This window comes from Pelodiscus sinensis, chromosome 9 (assembly GCF_052426305.1).
Source record: "Pelodiscus sinensis isolate ZL-2025 chromosome 9, ASM5242630v1, whole genome shotgun sequence".
NCBI classification, from domain to species: Eukaryota; Metazoa; Chordata; order Testudines; family Trionychidae; genus Pelodiscus; species Pelodiscus sinensis.
The window spans coordinates 53,414,354-53,439,287 of record NC_143060.1 but is presented as its reverse complement, the minus strand read 5'-3'; positions in this window follow the sequence as shown (position 1 = coordinate 53,439,287).

The following is a 24,934-nucleotide window of genomic DNA, read 5'->3' as shown; positions in this document are numbered from 1 at the left end:
TCTAGTGTTCCCCCACAGTCAGCCAATAATAACCCTTTGGGGTGTACTTTTATATACAGGTACAAACAAGTTACAGATTACTCCTGATGTATCAGATTGCCACCCTCTGTTACCTAGTTACCGCCCCTTACTAAACACAAAGGGAAGGGGTTTCCAGTACTATCCATCATGCTGTCAAGTTAGACTCTGTCCTGAACCTGGGTCGGTATGCATGTTATTTGTGGGGTGTATGCTGGTACCAAGATGTTTCTTAATGAGGTGTACTGTTACGACATCTCTGAAATGTGTTTACAGCCTGTGCCTCATACATCTTGGGCTCGTCTACACTGGCCCCTTTTCCGGAAGGGGCATGTTAATTTCAACTATCGTAGTAGGGATAGCGCCCTTTTCCGGAGGATCTTATTCCTACTTCGAAGGAAGTAGGGCGCTTTTTCCGGAGGATTGGGGCCAGTGTAGACGCTCTTTTCCGGCTTTTCTAAAAGCCGGAAAAAAGCGGCGGACATTTTTATTTAAATGCCGCGGGGGATATTTAAATCCCCCGCGGATTTCCCTATTACGATAGTTGAAATTAACATGCCCCTTCCGGAAAAGGGGCCAGTGTAGACGTAGCCCTCAGGTATGAGTGTTTCTATAATGTCAGCTCTGTTCTTGCCAGTTTCTGTGAGTAGGGCCTGCTTCTTGCTCACAGCTTCACTCTACTTTATAATAGCAAAGTCTTGACCATTACTGTCTAGCCTCAGGCCTCATAACCAGTCTGTGATATATGGGCCTATGTTTCAGACCCTCATCTTACTGCATTCCCCCACTTTTTGTTTTTTTGGGAGGAGGATGTTTACCCATTGTCCTGGAAAAGCATAATGAACTGACAAAAGGTAACCCATTGGGCTAAACACTGTTATGTGGTCAGATTACTTTACCATTCACACATTCATGCCTCATCTGTCCCTTAGTCTGCACATTCCTTCGTATGACTGTTGGACAGATTTTATTTGCCAATTGTGTGCGGTCCTTTATGGTGGGCCAAGGACCACTACTAACTAATGTATTCTTATGAGTAAGCCTTAAAAGCCCTTTCAAAGTATTGGGGCATATATGCATAGTGTATAAATGACACATCCTTATAACAATTTATTTTCTAACTTGGTATAGTGATTTGGCCCTTGTGATACTGCTGATAGCAACACACTCCTATTAGGGCATTTATAGTTACAGTTTGTATTATTATTAATAGTAGACCGAGTGGTTTTCTTTTCTTTTCTTTTCTTTTCTTTTCTTTTCTTTTCTTTTCTTTTCTTTTCTTTTCTTTTCTTTTCTTTTCTTTTCTTTTCTTTTCTTTTCTTTTCTTTTCTTTTCTTTTCTTTTCTTTTCTTTTCTACCAATTTGTTCTTCTTTTAGATAGATAGATAGATAGATAGATAGATAGATAGATAGATAGATAGATAGATAGATAGGTAGATAGATAGATAGATAGATATTGTTTGCTGCTACTTGTTTGTTGATTTTACCCGTATGCACAGGAATATCCCATATGTGACCAGAAGGTCACTACCATGGCTTGAGTTTTTGGGAGATATATTTTTCAATATATGGAGTAGGATACACTCTAACCAGGGATGGGAGACTCTCAAAGGAGAGTCATGTCTTGATGGAGGTGCTACAGTTGTCCGGAGTTAAGAAGTCTAGAACAAGGTGACCATCAGCCAAAATGCTTACTTGAACTCTATTAGGGAATGTCTACACTACCCCGCTAGTTCAAACTAGCGGGGGGTAATGTAGTCATCCGCAGTTTCAAATGAACCCCGGGATTTGAATTTGAATTTGAAGCTGGCCGGCGCCATTTTTAAATGCCGGCTAGTTCGAACCCTGTGCCGCGCGGCTACACGTGGCACGGAATAGCTAGTTCGGATTAGGCTTCTAATCCGAACTAGCTGTACTCCTCGTGCAATCCCGGGCTTCATTTGCAACTGCGGATGACTACATAGACTCATAGACTCATAGACTTTAAGGTCAGAAAGGACCATTATGATCATCTAGTCTGACCCCCTGCACAGTGCAGGCCACAGAATCTAACCCACCCCTCTTAGAATAATCCTCTCACCTATGTCTCAGATATTGAAGCCTTCCAATACTTTGAAGGCCCCAACATGCAGAGAGTCCTTCAGCTGTGATCTGTGCCCAATGCTACAGAGGAAGGCGAAAAACCTCCAGGGCCTCTGCCAATCTACCCTGGAGGAAAATTCCTTCCTGACCCCAAATATGGCGATCAGCTAAACCCTGAGCATGTGGGCAAGACTCACCAGCCAGACACCCAGAAAGTTCCCTATAGCAACTCCTATCATCCCTCCATTGACCTATTTCCAACTGGAAATGAATGGTCAATTAGTTACCAAGATCATGTTATTTCATCCAACCATCCCCTTATCATAGAATCAGAACTGGAAGAGACCTCAGAAGGTCGTCAAGTCCAGCCCTCCGCTCTAGGCAGGACCAATCCCATCTAAATCAACCCGGCCAGGGCTTTGTCAAGCCGAGACTTAAACACCTCTAGGGATGGAGACTCCACTACTTCCCTAGGTAACCCATTCCAATGCTTCACTACCCTCCTAGTAAAATAGTTTTTCCTAATATCCAATCTGGACCTCTCCCACCACAACTTGAGACCATTGCTCCTTGTTCTGCCATCTGTCACTACTGAGAACAGCCTCTCTCCATCCTCTTTGGAACCTCCCTTCAGGAAGTTGAAGGCTGCTATCAAGTCCCCCCTCACTCTTCGCTTCTGCAGACTAAACAGACCCAAGTCCCTCAGCCTCTCCTCGTAGGTCATATGCTCCAGACCCCTAATCATTTTGGTTGCCCTCCGCTGGACCCTCTCCAATGCGTCCGCATCCTTTTTGTAGTGGGGGGCCCAGAACTGGACACAGTACTCCAGATGTGGCCTCACCAAAGCCGAATAAAGGGGAATAATGACATCTCTGGATCAATGACATCTCTGGATCATCCCTCGAACTAGCAGGGTAGTGTAGACATACCCTTAGATATTCTGGGGACTTTACACTCAGAACAGAAGGCATCCTGGAGCCAGCATGTTGCCTTTTTGGTGCAAGCCTAAAATGCCACAAAAATGATGCTACAGGAGTCACCCCGTATTTCATGATGTTTGAGCGAGAGCAAAGATTACCCATAGACCTCCACTTTGAAGTATCAGGGGATGGAGAGAATTATCAGACACCTGCAGTATGTTTCCCAACTAAAAGAAAAACTACAGAATGCCTATCTCTTGGCTACAGCTGCTGCTTGAAAATATATGGATTGTAACAAACACCGATATGATGTAAGAGTGCATGTGCAGGAGCTCCAACCAGAGGACAGAGTTCTGCTACAAAATCTGGGTGTTGCTGGCAAAGCACAAGATTGCTGAGAGATGGAAGGCAATGCCTTTCCTCATGGAAGAAAAACTTAGGAGATCTGCCAGTCTACAAGATTAAACCTGAGATGGGGTCAGGGCAAATAAAGTGCATTGAAACCTACAGCCTATGGGAGAATTGGTAGATGCCCTTTATGAAACGGACCATGATATGGGACAGTGGCGAAAAGGGGATGCTGGACTGAATCCACCACCCAAAACATGTGGTGGGTCCTGTGGGGCTAATGTTTCTTTACACAGCACCTTTGAGAGTGAATCTGAAGAGGAAGATACTCCCATGGAGTTAGACAAATTGGAGGATTGGGCCACAAGAAATCTGATGAGATTCAACAAGGACAAGTGTAGAGTTCTGCATTTGGGACGGAAGAATCCCAAGCATTGTTACAGGCTGGGGACCAACTGGCTAAGTAGCAGTTCTGTAGAAAAGGACCTGGGGATTACAGTGGATGAGAACCTGGACATGAGTCAACAGTGTGCCCTTGTAGCCAAGAAGGCTAATGGCATATTAGGTTGCATTAAGAGGAGCATTGTCAGCAGATCCGGAGATGTCATTATTCCCCTTTATTTGGCTCTGGTGAGGCCACATCTGGAGTATTATGTCCAGTTATGTGCCCCCTACTACAAAAAGGATGTGGACGCATTGGAGAGAGTCCAGTGGAGGGCAACCAAAATGATTAGGGGGCTGGAGCATATGACTTATGAGGAGAGGCTGAGGGATTTGAGTTTGTTTAGTCTGCAGAAGCGAAGAGTGAGGGGGGATTTGATAGCAGCCTTCAACTTCCTGAAGGGAGGTTTCAAAGAGGATGGAGAAAGGCTGCTCTCAGTAGTGACAGATAGCAGAACAAGGTGCAATGGTGTCAAGTTGTGGTGGGAGAGGTCCAGGTTGGATATTAGGGAAAGCTATTTCACTAGGAGGGTAGTGAAGCACTGGAAAGGGTTACCTAAGTAAGTAACGGAGTCTTCATCCATAGAGGTGTTTACGTCTCGGCTTGACAAAGCCCTAGCCGGGTTGATTTAGTTGGGATTGGTCCTATCTAGAGTAAGGGTCTGGACTTGATGACCTTCTGAGGTCTCTTCCAGCTCTATGGTTCTATGATTCTATGATTCTAACTAAACTAACCCAATTCTTTCAGCCTTCTTTCATAGGCCATGTTCTCTATACCTTTAATCATTCTTGTTGCTCTTCTCTGGACCCTCTCCAATTTCTCCACATCTTTCTTGAAATGCGGTGCCCAGAACTGGAAACAATACTTCAACTGAGGCCTAACCAGCATAGAGTAGAGTGGAAGAATGACTTCTCGTCTCCTGCTCACAACACTCCTGTTAATGCATCCCAGAATCATATTTGCTTTTTTTTCTACAGCATCACACTGCAGACTCATATTCAGCTTGTGGTCCACTGTAACCCCTAGATCTCTTTCTGCCGTACTCCTTCCTAGACAGTCGCTTCCCATTCTGTATGTGTGGAACTGATTGTTCCTTCCCAAGGGGAGCACTTTACATTTGTCTTTATTAAACTTAATCCTGTTTACCTCAGACCATTTCTCCAATTTGTCCAGATCATTTTGAATTATGACCCTATCCCCCAGAGCAGTCACAATGCCTCCCAGCTTGGTATCATCTGCAAACTTAATAAGCGTACTTTCTACGCAAATATCTAAATCATTGATGAAGATATTGAACAAAACCTGTCCCAAAACAGACCCCTGCGGAACCCCACTAGTTATACTTTTCCAGCAGGATTGTGAACCATTAAAAATTACTCTCTGAGTACGGTTATCCAGCCAGTTATGCACCCACCTTATAATAGCCCCATCTAAGTTGTATTTGCCTAGTTTATTGATAAGAATATCATGCGAGACCGTATCAAACGCCTTACTAAAGTCTAGGTATACCACATCCACCGCTTCTCCCTTATCCACAAGACTCGTTATCCTATCAAAGAAAGCTATCAGATTGGTTTGACATGATTTATTCTTTACAAATCCATGCTGGCTGTTCCCTATCACCTTGCCGCCTTCCAAGTGCTTACAGATGATTTCCTAAATTACTTGCTCCATTATCTTTCCTGGCACAGAAGTTAAACTAACTGGTCTGTAGTTTCCTGCATTGTTCTTATTTCCCTTTTTATAAATGGGCACTATATTTGCCCTTTTCCAGTCTTCTGGAATCTCTCCTGTCTCCTATGATTTTCCAAAGATGATAGCTAGAGGATCAGATACCTCCTCTATCAGCTCCTTGAGTATTCCAGGGTGCATTACATTAGGCCCTGGTGACTTGCAGGCATCTAACTTTTCTAGGTCATTTTTAACTTGTTCTGTTTTTATTTTGTCTTCTAAACCTCCCCTCTTCCCACTAGCATTCCATATGTTAGGCATTCCTTCACAGTTCTCGGTGAAGACCGAAACAAAGAAGTCATTAAGCATCTCTTCCATTTCCAAGTTTCCTGTTACTGTTTCTCCCTTCTCACTGACCAGCGGACCTACCCTGTCCTTGGTCTTCCTTTTGCTTCTAATGTATTTATAAAAAGTCTTTTTGTTTCCCTTTATTCCCATAGCTAGCTTGAGCTCATTTTGTGCCTTTGCCTTTCTAATCTTGCCCTGCATTCCTGTGTTGTTTGCCTATATTCATCTTTTGTAATTTGTCCTACTTTCCATTTTTTATAGGACTCCTTTTTTAGTTTTAGATCATGCAGGATCTCGTGGTTAAGCCAAGGCGGTCTTTTGCCATATTTTCTATCTTTCCAACACAGTGGGATAGCTTGCTTTTGGGCCCTTAACAATGTCCCTTTGAAAAACTACCGACTCTCCTTAGTTGTTTTTCCCCTCAGTCTTGATTCCCATGGGACTTTACCTACCAAGTCTCTGAGCTTACCAAAATCCGCCTTCCGGAAATCCATTATCTTTATTTTGCTGTTCTCTCATCTACCCTTCCTTAGAATCATGAACTCTATGATTTCATGATCACTTTCAGTCAAGCTGCCTTCCACTTTCAAATTCTCAACCAGTTCCTCCCTATTTGTTAGGATCAAATCTAGAACAGCTTCCCCCGGGTAGCTTTTTCACCCTTCTGAAATAAAAAGTTGTCTCTAATGCAGTCCAAGAACTTTTTGGATAGTCTGTGCCCTGCTGTGTTATTTTCCCAACATATATCTGGATAGTTGAAGTCCCCCATCACCACCAAACCTTGAGCTTTGGATGATATTGTTAGTTGTTTAAAAAAAGCCTTATCCACTTCTTCCACCTCGGTAGGTGGCCTGTAGTAGACTCCTAGCAGGACATCACCCTTGTTTCTAACCCCTTTTAGCCTAACCCAGAGAGTCTCAACACTTCTGTCTCCTATGTCCATCTCCACCTCACTCCAAGTGTGTTCATTTTTAATATATAAGGCAACACCTCCTCCCTTTTTTCCCTGTCTATCCTTCCTGAGCAAGCTGGACCCTTCCATACAAACATTCCAATCATGTGTATTATCCCACCAAGTTTCTGTGATACCAACAAAGTCATAATTGTACTTATTGATTAGCACTTCCAGTTCTTCCTGCTTATTACCCATACTTCTCACATTTGTATATAGGCATCTAAGATACTGATTTGACCTTGCCTCCCAGTTTTGCCCTGACCCTCCTTTCTCTCTGCCATTATAGCCCATGCTCCCTCCCATTTCCGACCCATCTGCCAGGTCTCCGTGTTCTCCACTTACCTGTGGGCTTTGCTTACCTCTCCCCATCGAACCCAGTTTAAAGCCCTCCTCACTAGGTTAGCCAGTCTGTGTCCAAATAGGGTCTTCCCCCTCCTCGAAAGGTGAACGCCATCTCTGCCCAGCAGTCCTTCCTGAAATAGCATTCTGTGGTCGAGGAAACCAAAGCCCTCCTTGTGACACCATCCTCACAGCCAGGCATTCACCTCCAGGATGCACCTGTCTCTGCCCAGGCCCCTACCTTCGACAGGAAGAATAGAAGAGAATACCACCCGCACTCCAAACTCCTTCACCTGTACTCCCAGAGCCCTGTAGTCACTCATGATCCTCTCAGTGTCACACCTCGCAGTATCATTTGTGCCCACATGGATGAGTAGCATGGGGTAGCATGGGGTAGTAGGCTGGATAATCCTCGACAATGCCTCCGTAACATCTCAGATACGGGACCCCGGCAGACAGCATACCTCCCGAGATGAAATGTCAGGATGACAGATTTTGTATTCTTGTTTCTCTGATGATAACTTTTTCTATATTATTGTTAATTTTTTGAATGGAAAAAGTTTGAAAATCATGTGTATATCTAATTTAAAAATATGTGAACTGTGTCATAAAGTAGGTAAAATGCTATTGCAATGTCATTCTTCAGCTAATAGATTGTCTCAACAACTTTCTAAAGATGGTAAAATTGATGTAGATAAATATTTTGTTTTCCTCTTTATGATGATAACTTCATCAGTGGGCATTTCTGAGTGCTGAGATCCTCTTGTAATCTGGTCACTTCATGTTCGTACTTAAGTAGGAGCTGTTGGCTGTTCAGTTCTTTTGAAAATTTGGCTTGTATGCTTTTAAGAGTAATCCGTTGAAAAAAATTCAAGATATACTGCAAAGGCAGATCTGGATTTCTTTGTGATTAAAGCAGGTATAGAAATATTTGTGATTTAAATCAGGTAATGCAACTCTAGTACTTATAGTTTTTAAATCTATCAGGGTATGTCTACACTACCCCGCTAGTTCGAACTAGCGGGGTAATGTAGGCATACCGCACTTGCAAATGAAGCCCGGGATTTGAATTTCCCGGGCTTCATTTGCATAAGCGGGGAGCCGCCATTTTTAAATCCCCGCTGCTTCGAACCCCGTGCAGCGCGGCTACACGGGGCTCGAACTAGGTAGTTCGGACTAGGGTGCCTATTCCGAACTACCGGTACACCTCATTTCACGAGGAGTAACGGTAGACATACCCTCAGTAACTAGGTAAAATACTGTAGTATCCATAGTAATATTTGTTTACCCTCAGTTTAATCAGTTTTTCCTTCTATCTATCCTTGACCGGTGTTATATTTTATTTTAGAGGCAGAAAGATCTGCAAGCTGTGGAAAAGCAGAAAAGTTATTGATGTTGTGGTGTGTGTGTTCTATTTTATTTTGGTTAGGGCTTCCTTGGACTTTTGTATCACCTGTACTGTAGAACATGGCCATATTTTTGTTACTGAATTTTGCCCTCTGGTGGAACTAGTTGAAGATGTAAACACATCTGAGCAAGAAATAATGTACTTAATCCTCTGGGTAATCCAGATACATTAATTGGCATAGATGTACTATAGCTTATCTATTCAACCCTAAAATCCTGCATGAACATTTGAAAAGCCATGTTTGTAGCCGTATGTCATATGACAATGCATTGTATAATTTTCACCTTAAAATTTTCAGACTCATTTCTAACAAAAACTAAAAAAATAGTTTTGCAGCACCTTAGAGACTAACAAAATTTGTAGGTGGTATCATGAGCTTTTGTGGGCACCACCCACTTCTTCAGATGAATGGAGTTATTAAAGGTCCAGTTTCTAAATAAATAGCAGATGGGTGAGGGAAAGAGAAGAGGAAAAAAGGGAAAAGAATAGTCAATTGGAGTGTCCATGCTCCATGAAGCTGATAGAGAAGTACCCTTTGTTTGGTTTTTTTATGTCTTTACAACATGGAATGTAGTGATCCATCTGCACAATGTCTTTGTTCATGCCTCTGTTGAAGGAATCAAGCTTGTAAATAAAGTTGAGCTGTGAGGCCTCCCCCTGAAGTTGGCTTGTGAAATTGGCCTGAAACAGCACGGTGACTTGGAGATCCATTAATGAGTGCCCAGTCAAATTAAAATGTTCCCCAACAGGTTTCTGTGTGTTGCCTTTTCTGATATCTGATTTGTGTCCAGTAATTCTTTCTCACAGAGACTACACAGTTTGATCAATATACATGGCAGAGGGACATTGCTGGCATTTAATGGCATAGATCACATTAGTGGATATGCAGTTATATGAGCATCTGATGTGGTGGTTTATGTGGTTAGGTCCTGTGATGATAACTCTGATACAGATGTGTGGACAGAGTTGGCACTGGGGTTGATTGCAGGGGTGGTTTCCTGGATGAGTATGATGGTGTGCTGTGTCTTACTGGAAAGAATGTTTAAGGTTCGGGGGTTGTCTGTAGGGGAGGATTGGCCTTTCCCCTAAGGCCTCTGAGAGTGAGGGGTCATTTTCCAGGACTGGTTGTAGATTGTTGATAATGTGTTGGAGGGGTTTAAGTTATGGTCTGTAGGTGATGACAAGTGATGTTCTGTTATTTTCTTTTCTGGGACTATCTTGAAGTAGCTGTCTGGATACTTGTCTGGCTCTGTCAATATGTTTTTTCAGTTCTCCAGGTGGTTATTTCAGTTTTAAGAATGCTCTAATCAATCCTGTAAGTGTTTGTCTCTGTCTGTGGGATTGGAGCAAATCTGGTTGTATCGTAGGATTTGGCTGTAAACAATAGATTGAGAAATGTGTCTAGGATGGAAGCTAGAGGCATGAGGTAGAGACATTCCAGTATAAAGTGGTAGAAATGTGTCTGTCATGTAACTGTACTGTAGTGTCAAGGAAGTAGATCTCTTGTGTGGACTGGTCCAGGCTAAGGTTGGAAGTTGTTGAAATCTCTGCAATTCTTCAAGGGTCCCCTTCCTGTGGGTCCATATGATAAAGATGTCCTTGATGTAACGTAAGTAGAGTATGGGTGCTAGGGGGCAAGAGCTGAGGAAACATCCAAGGTCAGCCATAAAGACAGCATATTGTGGGGCCACGTGGGTGCCCATGGCTGTGCTGCTGACTTGAAGATATAAATTGTCTCCAAATCATAAGTAGTTGTGGGTGAGGACAAAGTTGCGGAGCTCTGAAACCAGGTGTGCAGTTGTGTTATCAGGGATGGTGATCCTGAAACCCTGTAATCCTTTTTCATATGGAATGTTGGTGCAAAGAGCTTCTACATCCATGGTGGCCAGGACAGTGTTTTCAGGAAGATTACTGATGTTCTTCTGTAGTTTCCTCAGGAAGTTGGTGGTGTCTTGAAGGTGTGTTGGCAGCCTAGGGTTTGAGGAGAGAGTCAATATAGCCAGATAATCCTGCTGCAAGTATGTAAATGCTTGAGATGATGGGTTATCTGGGATTTCCAGGTTTGTGTATGTTAGGTAGCAGATAGAAAACTCATTTCTACCACTAAGCCACTTAGCCATTTACCACAACGAAAGCATTTTCAATGTTGGTTTTTGTAACTGCAACTGCATAGTATTTGTTTAGTGTCAGAAAAAATATATATACCTGATTTATCTATAAAATCAGCCTGTGCTCTAACATAGAAAAATCCTGTCAGCATGACATACAATTTATACAATAGAGCAGCAAATGTAAAAGAGGCCCTTAAAAATAAAATCCTTATAGGAAAGGATTTGTAAGATTCAAAAGGGAATTTGCATTACTATACATTGTTCCCTCATGTTTCCTGCAGAGGTATATTATAGAATAATTACATTCCTCTGAGCTCACCACTTCAGTTGCAATCAGTATAAAAGTCCTTCTCATTGCAGCATAAATAAACCACTTAAAAAGACTTTTACAGTGACTAATGCCAACTGCCTTTAACAAATGGCACAGTTTTTATTCCAGGTTATAACTGAAGTTTTTTAATGACGTCCAAGTTAGCAAATGGATCCTAAACGGATTTGTCCAAGTGGGCTTATATCTGGTAGAATTCACATTTGGTTTATTTGGAAGATATTGCTTCACTTTTCCTACTGTGAGGTAAAGCTCCCACAGAGTAAAACACTATTGCTAGATTTTTAAAATTGTGCAAGCTGTTTGTTCACAAAACTGGGATTTGGATTTTCAGCTAGAGATTTGTGATGTACAGGTGTAGTCTTGGCTTAGAACAGTGCATGTGTGCCTGGATAGTATGAGCCACACTGATATTCTACTCATGTTAATTCATAACATTCACTTAGTAAAAGCAAAATTATATAAAAACACACACACTTTTTTGTGTTAAAGTTAAAACAGAACATTATTTTGTCTTGTAATCCAGAATGATAATACACAGGAACCCAAAACAGAGAAAGATGGCTGCTTATAAAAAAACAGGGCTAAAAGAAGAGCCAGATTAACTCTTCTAGGAGCCCCCTTAGGCTCTGGAGTGGGGCCAAAAATGAGGGGTTGAGTGTGTGGGAGAGGGCTGCTGGGGAGTGGGGTGGGGCTAGGGGGGCCAGGGCCTGGGAGTCCAACCCCCTGCCCAAAGCAAGACCAACGTCAACTAAATCATCCCAGCCAGGGCTTTGTCAAGCTGGGACTTAAACACCTCTAGGGATGGAGATTCCACCACTTCCCTAGGTAACCCATTCCAGTGCTTGACCACTCTCCTAGTGAAATCAATGAATGCAGAGTCAAACTAAGTGAAGAGAAATACATTTGTTTATCTACACCAAATGGTTTATCTTCTGTGCCATCTTAGAAGGCGTTTATTTTTTTTAAAATGATATTTTTATTTTACAGTATGGAATCTTTGTAGCGAAATTCCACTGATTAATCTTAGATTTCTTCTGAAGTTTTGCCCTGTATTGTAACCTAGCTCAATGTCATCAAGTTATTTCCTTAAATTTCTGATACTCTATTCCTAGAAGCTAAATATTTTAGCTTGGGAGTATTCAGTTTCCTGGGGAGGCTGTATTTCAATCAGCTGTATGTTTTGCGAAGTTAACTGTTTCTCCATTCTGTTAAGGTTCAGCTGATGTTGACTTTGGTGAATGACTGTTGGGAAATTGCCCTCTGAGCTTTATTTGGACCACAGCAATCCTAGTAATGAATTGTTGTAATGTGAAAGTCACACTCAGTATGTCGATTTTTTTCCTAAGTGGTGTCATTGAAGCATAACATAAATTTAGTTACCTGCATGACAAGTTGTCTATTTAACAGGGAAAAAATGATCTGACTGTGATTGATGGCTTAGCTGCCCCTTCTCAGTGATGAGGAAAATAAGCTGAGTCAAAATAGATCTGGCTGAACTATGGCACTTCTGTCTTCACTGTTTTTTCCTCATTTCTCTTCATTTGGATAAGAAGGCTTTTCTCTGAGCACACTTATTCCCACAGTCTCTGATCTACCAACCACTGTGCTTATTTCTTTCTTCTTTTTCACTTTAAATTTACTTTAAAGACACACTACTCTGCCCTGGTCTACATTAAAGAAAATCCATGTTAATGTTTTCTATTTTGTGCAGTCCAGGTCAAGAACAACAATGCTGATAATCTGGGCTCTTGGTAGGAAGTATTTAGTATGTTGTTTACCTTGATGCTCTATAGTATCAGAGAGATAGCTGTGTTAATCTGTAACATCTGACGAAGTCATGCCCATATAAAATTGTTAGTGTTTAAGGTGCCACAGGACTCCTCGTTGTTCTTGATGCTCTGTGTTCCCCTTTAGACATTGATATTCTGATATGGAACCTTTCTGGCCTCCGTGCTCCTGTGTCACTGTGGTGCTCTGGATTAGAACTTGTCTTCAGTTACACAGAGCTCACATGGCATGCCATGGGGCTACTAAAAGGTAGTTCTAAGACTGGCACACTGGCTCAAAATTCTTCTCTCCTGGTTTTAGGACACTGTCACCTCTGATAGCATATTGAGGGCATCTAGTACCTGGAAAACTAGTAGGAAAGAATCTCTATAGCTGTCATTTGTTATTAATTGAAGGGTTCAGCAAAGAGAATAGTCATCTGATCATCTCCAGGTGTTGCTATGATAATGCAAAGAGCTGACTTCTGGAGTTTAGAGGAATATAATTCATATAGTCACAAAGGGTATAAATAAGAGATTTTAAAAGAGTTTTTCTTCTCCAAGTGGGAAAATTAGACTGAAAACTCATATCTCACAACTCAGTTTGTTGTAGACCTCAAATCATTTACATTTAAACACCAGTGCTCAGAAGATTTAAAATGTATACTAACCTTCCTGGAAGGGGACTCTTTCAGCACAAAAGGAATATGAGAGATGAAAAGGGAAAGTGAGAATTACCCCATAAGGACAAGGAACAAAGCATTATAAACTCATGATCGGTCACGTTTTTCCACAAACTGTAGCCTAAGAAAAGAAGAAAGTGGCAAGTTGCAATCTGCTGAATAATGATGGACCTAATCCAACTAGTGACAGAAATGTAGCCGTGTTAGTCTGGTGTAGCTGAAACAAAATATAGGACTATGTAGCACTTTAAAGACTAACAAGATGGTTTATTAGATGATGAGCTTTCGTGGGCCAGACCCACTTCCTCAGATCAAATAGTGGAAGAAAATAGTCACAACCATATATACCAAAGAATACAATTTAAAAAATGAACACATATGAAAAGGACAAATCAAATTTCAGAACAGAAGGGGGATGCGGGGGGGGGGGGCGGGTAAATGTCTGTGAGCTAATGACCTGCATCCTGCTTCAAAAGCCTTTTAAGACTGCACTTGAAAGAGAATCCTCTGAACTGTTATTCATGCTAAAATTTGACACTTTATGCTGGGTCTTAACAAAGACTCTAGTTATCTTACCCATTACAAAGATAGCTTCCCCAATTATCACCTCTAATATCATTAGCTCACCCTGATGGTTAAATATTTTTGAAAATAGCTCTCAGTGCAATAAAATGCATTCCAAGAGCAAACATTTTGTTTCTCATTATATTTTATGAACCTCAAGCAAGATATATTCCCTATCAGGGATGATTGTGTCAATTATGACCATCACTTTGGAGCTTTTAAAATGTAAATAGATGAGAACACTTCCATGTCTTGGAAACAGTGGTCCACCTCTCATTCACATTCAATTTTAAACCTCAAATGACAAAGCAAGAATAATTCCTTTTCATCTGATCTTTATAAAGAGATCCAGGACAGAGATATATGTTTCACAATTCAACCAGCTCTTGATATATTTTGCCTTGAACCAACCAATCCAAATATTGTCATCTGTAACCATGTGTTTCTTTCAACTCCCTTTGCTTTAACTATTCCTCCATATCATCATTTGATCTCTTGAGTAGGGTCAGAGACCTGTGGGATTCCTGTTTCAATAGCAGAATAAAGTGAGAAATGAAAATAAAATTGATAGAAAGATGTAGGCTGAAAAGGTCAAGAGACAGGGAGAACCTTTTGATTCCTCATTAGAAATGATCTCATCCATTTATGTCAGCACCTTATCCATTTTCTCTTTCCATATCACACAACAAGATAGAAAGCTTGATTTGCCTTTATCTTCTGTCTATTGAGCTGTAAGGATCTCCATACTTCTTTGCCAAGATGGCTCTCAGAATTTTCTTTTGTATTCACCCATATAAGTAACAAACTCTGTCCTCTGATAACAAATATTTTAATATCCTTCCTAGTACAGTTAAGGTTTTTCTATGTTACAAAATTGGTCTGTTGTAGTTCTTTGTGAAATTAAAAAAATACTCAATATCCTGTTTAATATTGTAAGCAACTTACTTAGTAGTTAATGTATAAAAGCTGGAATCTTTTCTCAAGATAAGCTACAATGGCCTAAGATCACACTGAAGTTTTGTTGACAAAAGAATAACTTTGATATATCATCACTATACCTCCATTTCAATCATCTGAATCTTCACCAAAACTTGAAGAATCAACCTTCTGCCAGCTAGATCATTCAAATATATATATATATCAAAGTTACTTTTCTGTCAAAATTACCATCATTTGGCTAAACTTTGTTACAGTATGAACTAACATTTTTCTTGCTACTGTTCCTTCAAACACTGGAAATCCCTGTGGTAAGTGGGGAAGTGGGACAACAGGAAAAACACAAGGAGGTAGGAACAATAAATTCATATGGAGAAGGTAGGGCAAGCAGCTAGTTATCTAAGATGTTTGTACACAAATACAAGAATCCTGGGAAAGAAAAAAAAGGAAGAATTAGAAGTCCTGGCATAGTCATAGACTATGAGGTCATTGGAATAATGGAGATGTAGGGTGTGTCTAGATTGCTAGGTTTTTTCGGAAAAGCAGCCATTTTCCTGAAAAAACGTCACTTACATCCACACTGCTATTGTGTTCTTTCTACAGAAAATCGAAAGAATGCAAGGGTTTTTCCAACAATGATAAACCTCATTCTATGAGGAAGACTGCCTTTCCCAAAAGAGCTCTTTCAGAAAAAGGCATGTGTGGACGTGGAAGAGGGAGCTTTTTCCAAACAAGAGGCCTCCAGGAAAAAGCACAAGTGCCCTGGTGGCCACTCCATCCACAGTAATCACAGCTTAAATGCGAAATAGTGTCCATTCGGTATGGACACTATATGTATCTAGATGACGTTTTTTTCAAAAAAAGTGGCCTTTTTTTAAAAAAAAAAACTTTCCCTGCATCTAGTCTGCTCCTGTGTTCTTTTGAAAGTAAATCGAAAGAACGTGGCAGTTTTTTCAACTGCGGAAAACTTTGTTTTACAAGAAATAACACCTTTTTTTGAAAGTGCTCTTTTGAAAAAAGGCGCTATGTAATGCAAACTATGCTTTTTCAAAAAAGAGAATCCAGATGGCCTGGGTGCTCTTTCAAAAAAGCAGCTTACTTTTTCGAAAGTACTAGTTGTAGTATAGCTGCTCTTTTTCGAAAGTGGCTTGCAGTCTAGACGTAGCCTATCTTTTGAAAAAGCAGATCACTTTTTCAATGTGCTTTGGCCGTGTGGACGTTCTCTTTTGGAAGAAGTTTTTTTGGAAAAGCTTCTTTCAAAAGAAGCTTGCAGTCTAGACTTACCCTAGAGTCTTGAAGGATATTTTATATTGTGTCTATGCTTAGGAATATATGTGTTTTATGCAGAGGATAATGTAGTAGGTACATACGTGCAGAGAAACCTGAAAAGCTCACTACCCCCTCTTGGGTAGTTAATCAGTTTCTGGACCATCATCTCTTTGTTCTCAGAGTAAGTCTGTGATAAACACGTTTATCTATAGGGTCACAGGTATGTGGTATGTGGTAAACAGGTTTATCTATGAGAATGTTAAACATGATCAGTTATGCTAAGTGTAAAGAATGTGAGGAGTGGAGGTTCGTGTGGAGCAATCACTCTATGCTATAAAATACTGAAGAGGGGACTTGCCAAGAGAGCCTGGCTGGTTTTGTACTCAGGTGCTCTGTCTTTGTGAACATTGAATAAAGCTTTAAATTGAACAGCACATCAAAGACTCTTGATTCTGCCAAATGTCAGACTTGTATGGTTGCCATTGGGTACCACAAAAATCTCATTGGTATAAACTGTTCAGGAAGTTCAGGCGGGAGAGAAAAAGATGAGGAACTGCACTGTATGTAAGAGAGCAGTATGATTGCTTAGAGCTCCAAAATATAGAGGGAGAAAAGCCCATTGAGAGTCTTTGGGTTAAGCTTAGAGGAAGGAGCAACAGGGGAGATGTTGTTTTTGGTGTCTGCTATATACCAGCAGTTCAGGTGGATGAGGTAGATGAGGCTTTCTTCAGAAAACTAAGAGAAACTTCCAGATCATAGGCCCTGGTTCTCATGAGGGACTTTAAACACCCTGGGTATGTCTACACAAGCCCGCTAGTTCGATCTAGGGAGGCTAATGAGAGTGACCAAAATTGCAAATGAAGCACGGGATTTAAATATCCTGCTCTTCATTAGCATGTTCCCGGCCGGTAGCTATTTTAGAAATTGACTAGCCCGAAGTAACTTCCCGCGTCTACACGTGGCAGTGAAATGGGATTTCGAATTAAAGCCCTTAAATCGAATTAGCTGGTAAACCTCATTGCAGGAGGAATAACAACTAATTCGAGTTAGGGCTTTAATTCAGAATCCCGTTTCACTGCCACGTGTAGATGCAGGCAGTTACTTCGGGCTAGTCAATTTCTAAAATGGCGACCGGCCGGGAACATGCTAATGAAGCACGGGATATTTAAATCCTGCGCTTCATTTGCAATTTTGGTCGCCCTCATTAGCCTCCCTAGATCGAACTAGGCGGCTAGTGTAGACATACCCCCTGACATCTGTTCGAAGACCAACACAGCAATACACAGACAATACAGGAAGTTTTCGGAGAATGTTGGGGATAACTTCTTGGTACAAGTGCTGAAGAAACTCACTGGGGCCATGTGCAGCTTGACCTGCTGCTCATAAACAGGAAGGAACTAGTATGGAAAGTAGATGTGGGTGGCAACCTGGGAAGCAGTGATCATGAGATGGTAGATTTCCTGATCCTAACAAAAGGAAGAAAGGAGAGCAGAAAAATACACACCCTGGGCTTGTTGAAAGCAGACTTTGACTCTCTCAGGGAACAGACAGGCAGGATCCCCTGGGAGGCTAAAATGAAGGAGAAAGAAGTCCAGGAGATCTGGCTGTATTTTAAAGAAGCCTTATTGAAACAGGAACAAACCATCCTAATGCACAGTAAGAAAAGCAAATGTAGTAGGCGACCAGATTAGCTTAGCAGTGAAATCCTTGGTGAGCTTAAACACAAAAGGGAAGCTTCCAAGAAGTGGAATCTTGGACAGATATCCAGGGAGGAGTATAAATATATTAATCAAGAATGCAAGGGTTTAATCAGGAAGAGGAAAGCACAATTGAAATTGCAGCTAGCAAAGGTTGTGAAGGATAACAAGAAAGCATGCCTGTGGAAACCTATCTATAACATGCATCTTCCCGGCTGGGCACCATTTTTGAAATGTACAAGCCCAGTGAACCTCATTGCAGGAGGAATAACAGGTAGTTGGAAATAGGGCTTTATTTCGAACGCCCGTTTCACAGCCGCATATAGACGCGGGCAGTTATTCTGGTCTTGTACATTTCAAAAATGACCCCAACTATACATAGAGTTGCATCCGGGAAGATGCAAATCAAGCGTGGGATATTTAAATCCCACACGTGATTTGCAATTCTGAATGCCTACATTTGCAGCCCTATTCCAAAATAGGCTGTAAGTGTAGACATATCCTACGAGGGTAATCAGGGAGGGTGTGGGCCCTTACTGGATGAGGGTGGTAACCTAGTGACAAATTATGTTGAAAAAGCTGAAGTATTCAATGCTTTTCTTGCCTCTGTCTTCACAGACAAGGTCAGCTCCCAGACTACTGCATTAGGCAATGCAAGGGAAGGAGGTGGGCAGACTTCAGTGGAGAAAGAACAGGTTAAGAACTATTTAGAAAAGCTAAGCATACACAAATCCAGGGATTCAGATTTAATGCATCTGAGGGTACTCAGGGAGTTGGCAGATATCATTGCAAAGCCTTTGGCAATTATCTTTGAAAACTTGTGGAAATTGGGAGAGGTCCCAGATGACTGGAAAAAGGCAAATATAGTGCTCATCTTTAAAAAAGGGAAGAAGGACAATGCAGGGAACTTCAGACCAGTCACTCTCACCTCAGTTGCTGGAAAAATCATGGAGGGGATCCTCAATTAATCCATTTTGAAGCACTTGGAAGAGATGAAAGTGATCAAGAACAGTCAACATGGATTCACCAAGTGAAAGTCATGCCTGTCCAACCTGATTGCCTTTTCTGACAAGGTAACTGGCTCTGTGGACATGGGGAATTCAGTGGTTGTGATATACCTTGACTTTAGCAAAGCTTTTGATATGGTCTCCCACAATATCCTTGCCAGCAAGTTAAGGAAGCATGGATGAGATTTTAAGGTGGATAGAAAGGTAGCTAGATTGTTGGGCTCAACGGGTAGTGATTAACGGCTCGATGTCTGGCTGGGTACATACATTAGAGGGCAAGAATAGGGTCTGGAGTGACCTAGAGAAATTGGAGGATTGGGCCAAAAGAATCTGATGAGTTTCAACAAAGACAAGTGCAGAGTTACAGGCATTGTTACAGGCTGGGGACCGACAAGCTAAGAAGGAGTTCAGCAGAAAAGGACCTAGCGATTACAGTGGATGAGAAGCTGATATGGGTCATTAGTGTGCCCTTGTAGCCAGGCAGGCAAAGGGATATTAGGGTGCATCAGAAGGAACATTGTCAGCAGATCTAGAGAGATTATTATTCCCTTTTATTTGGCACTGATGAGGCCATATCTAGAGTATTGTGTTCAGTTCTGGGCTCCCCACTATAGAAAGGATGTGGACGCATTGGAAAGGGTCCAGCAGAGGGCAGCCAAAAAGATTAGGGGGCTGGAGCATATGACCTATAAGGAGAGGCTGAGGGATTTGGGCTTATTTAGTCTGCAGAAGGGAAGAGTGAGGGAGGATTTGATAGCAGCCTTCAGCTTCCTGAAGGGAGGTTCCAAAGAAGATAGAAAGAGGTTGTCAGTAGAGACAGATGGCAGCACAAGGAACAATTGTGTCAAATAGTGATAGAAATGTAGCCGTGTTAGTCTGGTGTAGCTGAAACAAAATACAGGACTATGTAGCACTTTAAAGACTAACAAGATGGTTTATTAGGTGATGAGCTTTCGTGGGCCAGACCCACTTCCTCAGATCAAATAGTGGAAGAAAAGTGTCACATATACATATATGATTGTGACAATTTTCTTCCACTATTTGATCTGAGGAAGTGGGTCTGGCCCACGAAAACTCATCACCTAATAAACCAACTTGTTAGTCTTTAAAGTGCTACATAGTCCTGTATTTTGTTTCAATTGTGTCAAGTTACAGTGAGGGTGGTCTGGGTTGGATATGAGGAAAAACTATTTCACTAGGAGGGTGGTGAAGTACTGGAATGGATTATCTAGAGAGGTGGTGGAATCTAGACCCTAGGGCTGTGTCTACATTGGCACCCCTTTCCGGAAAAGGGTTGCTAACGAGACCAGTCAGAATTGCAAATGCTGCGGGGGATTTAAATATCCCCCACGGCATTTGCATGAACATGGCTGCTGCTTTTTTCCAGCTTGGGGTTTTGCCGGAGAAAAGCGCCAGTCTAGATGGGATCTTGCGGAAAATAAGCTTCAAGTAGGAATAAGGGATCTTCCGGAAAAGGGCTTATTTTCCACAAGATCTCGTCTACACTGGCGCTTTTCTCCGGCAAAACCCCGAGCCAGAAAAAAGTGGCAGCCATGTTCATGCAATGCCGTGGGGGATATTTAAATCCCCTGCGGCATTTGCAATTCCGACTGGTCTCATTAGCAACCCTTTTCCGGAAAGGGGTGCCAATGTAGACACAGCCTAGAGGTTTTTAAGTCTCAGCTTGACAAAGCCCTGGCTGGGATGATTTAGTTGGGGTTGGTCATGCTTTGTGCAGGGGTCTGGACTCGATGATCTCCCAAGGTCTCTTTTAGCCCGAGGAGTCTATGATTCTATGACCTGTCAACTCACAGATTAAGGAAATACTGTACTGCCCATAAAACTAATTAGAATAGACTAGGGTTTATAGATTTTCATAGTCCAGGCATCTTATTCTCAGTGTGCATGGTAAAGTAATTGGTTAGATATAAGATATGCAATGACAGTGTCAGCAAATGGAATAGGCATTATGAATTCCAAAATAGCTCCACCACAGTCTGGGCCATTACAACTACTTGCACTGAGATGGGGAAAGTTGGCCAAGACTGCATATTATCTCTTCTTTTTTCTCAAATAGTGTAATGTTGCTTAGCATGCATCTGACCAACCACTTTAGCAAAGCAAAATAATTTGTTTTTATCAGGTTGGAATATGTTGCTTGTATTGATCACAGCCCCCTTGCCTAACACAGCCCTGGGACTGAGCTTTGAGTTGCGAGTTTCATATTTTATTTAAACCAAATTATAAACTTTCTGATTTGTTCATCGGATGCAATGTGGCCAGCTTGATGGAGCAGTAGCTTGGGGCTCGAGTCACCCAGGTTCTATTTCCATCTTTGTGACTGACCTGCTGAGTGACCGAGGGACACTTGCTTCACCTCTCTATTCCTCAATTTTCTGTTATGTGAATGGGCAAGAATGATACAGACGTTATTTCTAAAATGCCTTGAAATAGACTGAAGTAAAGTTCTATGTGAGAGGCAATTAACACGTTAACAGTTTTATTTTATTTTTTTAAACACCATTTTCCCTTCCCACACTCCCCACATACTAGCAACATTGTTGTCTGTATCTTACTTTTCAGTGTCTGAGTATGTCATATGTTTTGCTGATGAACACAGTAGAAATGTTCATATTGACTTGGGCTGGAAGGAATAGGCATAATATAAATATGTACTTTTAAAGTGTCACAACTGGAAGTAGCATGGAAGGAAAGGCATTTTAAGGGTGGTAACACTTTCTCATAGACTCATAGGCTTTAAGGTCAGAAGGGACCATTATGATCATCTAGTCTGACCCCCTGCACAATGCAGGCCACAAAATCTCACCCACCCCTCCTAGAATAATCCTCTCACCTATATCTCAGATATTTAAGCCTTCAAATACTTTGAAGACCCCAAGATGCAGAAAATCCTCTAGCTGTGATCTGTACCCCATGCTACAGAGGAAGGCAAAAAACCTCCAGGGCCTCTGCCAATCTACCCTGGAGGAAAATTCCTTCCCGACCCCAAATATGGTGATCAGCTAAACCCTAAGCATGTGGGCAAAACTCATCAGCCAGATACCCAGAAAGTTCTTTATAGTAACTCCCATCATCCCTACATTGACCTATTTCCCACAGATAATTAATGGTCAATTAGTTACCAAGATCATGTTATCTCATCAAACCATCCCCTTCATAAATCCATCTAGTTTAATCTTGAAACCAGATAGATCTTTTGCCCCCACTACTTCCCTTGGAAGGCCGTTCTAGAACCTTACTCCTCTAATGGTTAGAAACCTTCGTCTAATCTCAAGTCTAAACTTCCTACTAACCAGCTTATATCCATTTGTTCTTGTGTCCACATTGGTATTAAACTTAAATAATTCCTCTCCCTCCCTGGTATTTATCTCTCTAATACATTTAAAGAGTGCAATCATGTCCCCCCTCAGCCTTCTTTTGGTTAAAGTAAACAAGCCAAGCTCCTTGAGTCTCCTTTCATAAGACAGGTTTTCCATTCCTCGGATCATCCTAGTGGCTCTTCTTTGTACCTGTTTCATCCTTCTTAAACATGGGAGACCAGAACTGCACACAGTATTCCAACTGGGGTTTCACCAATGCCTTGCATAATGGCACTAACACCTCCTTATCCCTACTGGAAATACCTCGCCTAATACATCCCAAGAACGTATTAGCCTTTTTCACGGCCATGTCACAATGGCGGCTCATAGTCATCCTATAATCAACCAGGACTCCGAGGTCCTTCTCTTCCTCCGTTACTTCCAACTGATGTGTCCCCAGCTTATAACTAAAATTCTTGCTATTAATCCCTAAATGCATAACCTTACACTTCTCACTATTAAATTTCATCCTATTGCTATCACTCCAATTTACAAGATCATCCAGATCTTCCTGTATGATATCCCGATCTTTTTCTGAATTGGCAATAGCTCCCAACTTTGTGTCATCCGCAAATTTTATTAGGACACTTCCACTTTTGGTGCCAAAATCAACAATAAAAAGATTAAATAAAAGTGGCCCCAAAACTGATCCCTGAGGAACTCTGCTAGTAACCTTCCTCCAACCGGACAGTTCACCTTTCAGTATGACCCGCTGTAGTCTCCCCTTTAACCAGTTGCTTATCCACCTCTCAACTTTCATATTAATCCCTATCTTTTCCAATTTAACCAATAATTCCCCATGTGGTACTGCATCAAATGCCTTACTAAAGTCGAGGTAGATTAGATCCACTGCATTTCCTTTATCTAAAAAAATCTGTTACTTTCTCAAAAAAGGAGATCAGGTTGGTTTGGCACGATCTACCTTTTGTAAAACCATGTTGTAATTTGTCCCAATTGCCATTAGCCTCAATGTCTCTAACTACTTTCTCCTTCAAAATTTTTTCCAGGATCTTACATACTACAGATGTCAAACTAACAAGCCTATAGTTACCCGGGTCGCTTTTTTTCCCTTTCTTAAAAATCGGAACTATATTAGCAATTCTCCAGTCAAATGGTACAACCCCTGAGTTTAGAGATTTATTAAAAATGTTTGCTAATGGACTTGCAAGTTCATGTGCCAGTTCCTTTAATATTCCTGGATGAAGATTATCTGGGCCCCCCGATTTACTCCCATTAAACTGTTCAAGTTTGGCTTTTACCTCGGATATGGTAATATCTACCTCCTTATCTTTAGTCCCATTTGTTAACTTACCATTATCCCTAAGCTCTTCATTAGCTTCATTAAAGACTGAAGCAAAGTATTTGTTCAAATATTGGGCCATTCCTAGATTATCCTTAACATCCACTCCATCCTTAGTAATTAGTGGTCCTACTTCTTCTTTTTTTGTTTTTTTCCTATTTATATGGCTATAAAACCTTTTACTATTGGTTTTAATTCCCTTTGCAAGGTCCAACTCTACCTGACTTTTAGCCTTTCTCACTTTATCCCTACATGCTCTAACCTCAATAAGGTAGCTTTCTTTACTGATCCCTCCCATTTTCCACTCCTTATATGCTTTTTGCTTTTTCTTAATCACCTCTCTGAGATGCTTGCTCATCCAGCTTGGTCTAACACACCTGCCTATAAATTTTTTCCCTTTTCTAGAGATACAGGCTTCTGACAGCTTCTGCAACTTTAACTTAAAATAATTCCAGGCCTCCTCCACTTTAAGATCCATAATTTCTTTAGTCCAATCAACTTCCCTAACAAATTTCCTTAATTTACTAAAGTTAGTCCTTTTGAAATCAAAAACCCTAGTCTCAGATTTATGTGGAAACAGGGTGAAATGGCTGATAAAATAGGACAACGAACTAGTAAAAAAGTAACAAGTAACACAACTAGTAATAAAATTCAGGGATAAGATATGGTTCGTATGTATGAGATTTATAATTATAATTTCCAGTACCTGCTTAGAAAATATTTTATATGCATTTGTAGCTCTTCTACTGAAAAACAAATTAAAACCATGCACCAGCTCTCTTCCTCCTCTCTACCCCCATTGGACTTAAATTGTTGTACCATTTGCAACATGTGTTAAGCAAAGACAGAAAGGAGGTGAGGCGGAGAGGACTTATTTTATGCCTGCCATGCAGATAGTATGAGGCAGTGTTTCTCAACCAGTGGTACAAAGCCTGATTTTCAGAGGTGCCGAGCTGTCATGGTTTTCATTTACTTCAGCTGGAGTTTTTGGGTACTCTGCACTTTTGAAAATCCTGACAAATAGCCTGAAAACCTCAGCACCCTCTTTTAATTCATGTATTAATGTTCTATGTACCTCCCTGCTCCTTACTCTTTAGCACATTCAACCTTCAAGGATATATTTCCCTTAGGTTTTGGACTATTGGGAGTTTAGTGTCAAATAGTTCTCTTCAGAAATCACCAAAAAGGATTTACATTATTCTTCTCTTGTGCCACCATTAAATTACTGCCAAATTGAAGATTTTTAATGAGAAATTCTGGTCATCAAGACACATTTTAGATAATGCTTCAGGCCAAGTTGACCTCGCATTTTTGACACAAATGGTGCTTTACACTGACTTTAATGAGTAACTTGGACAC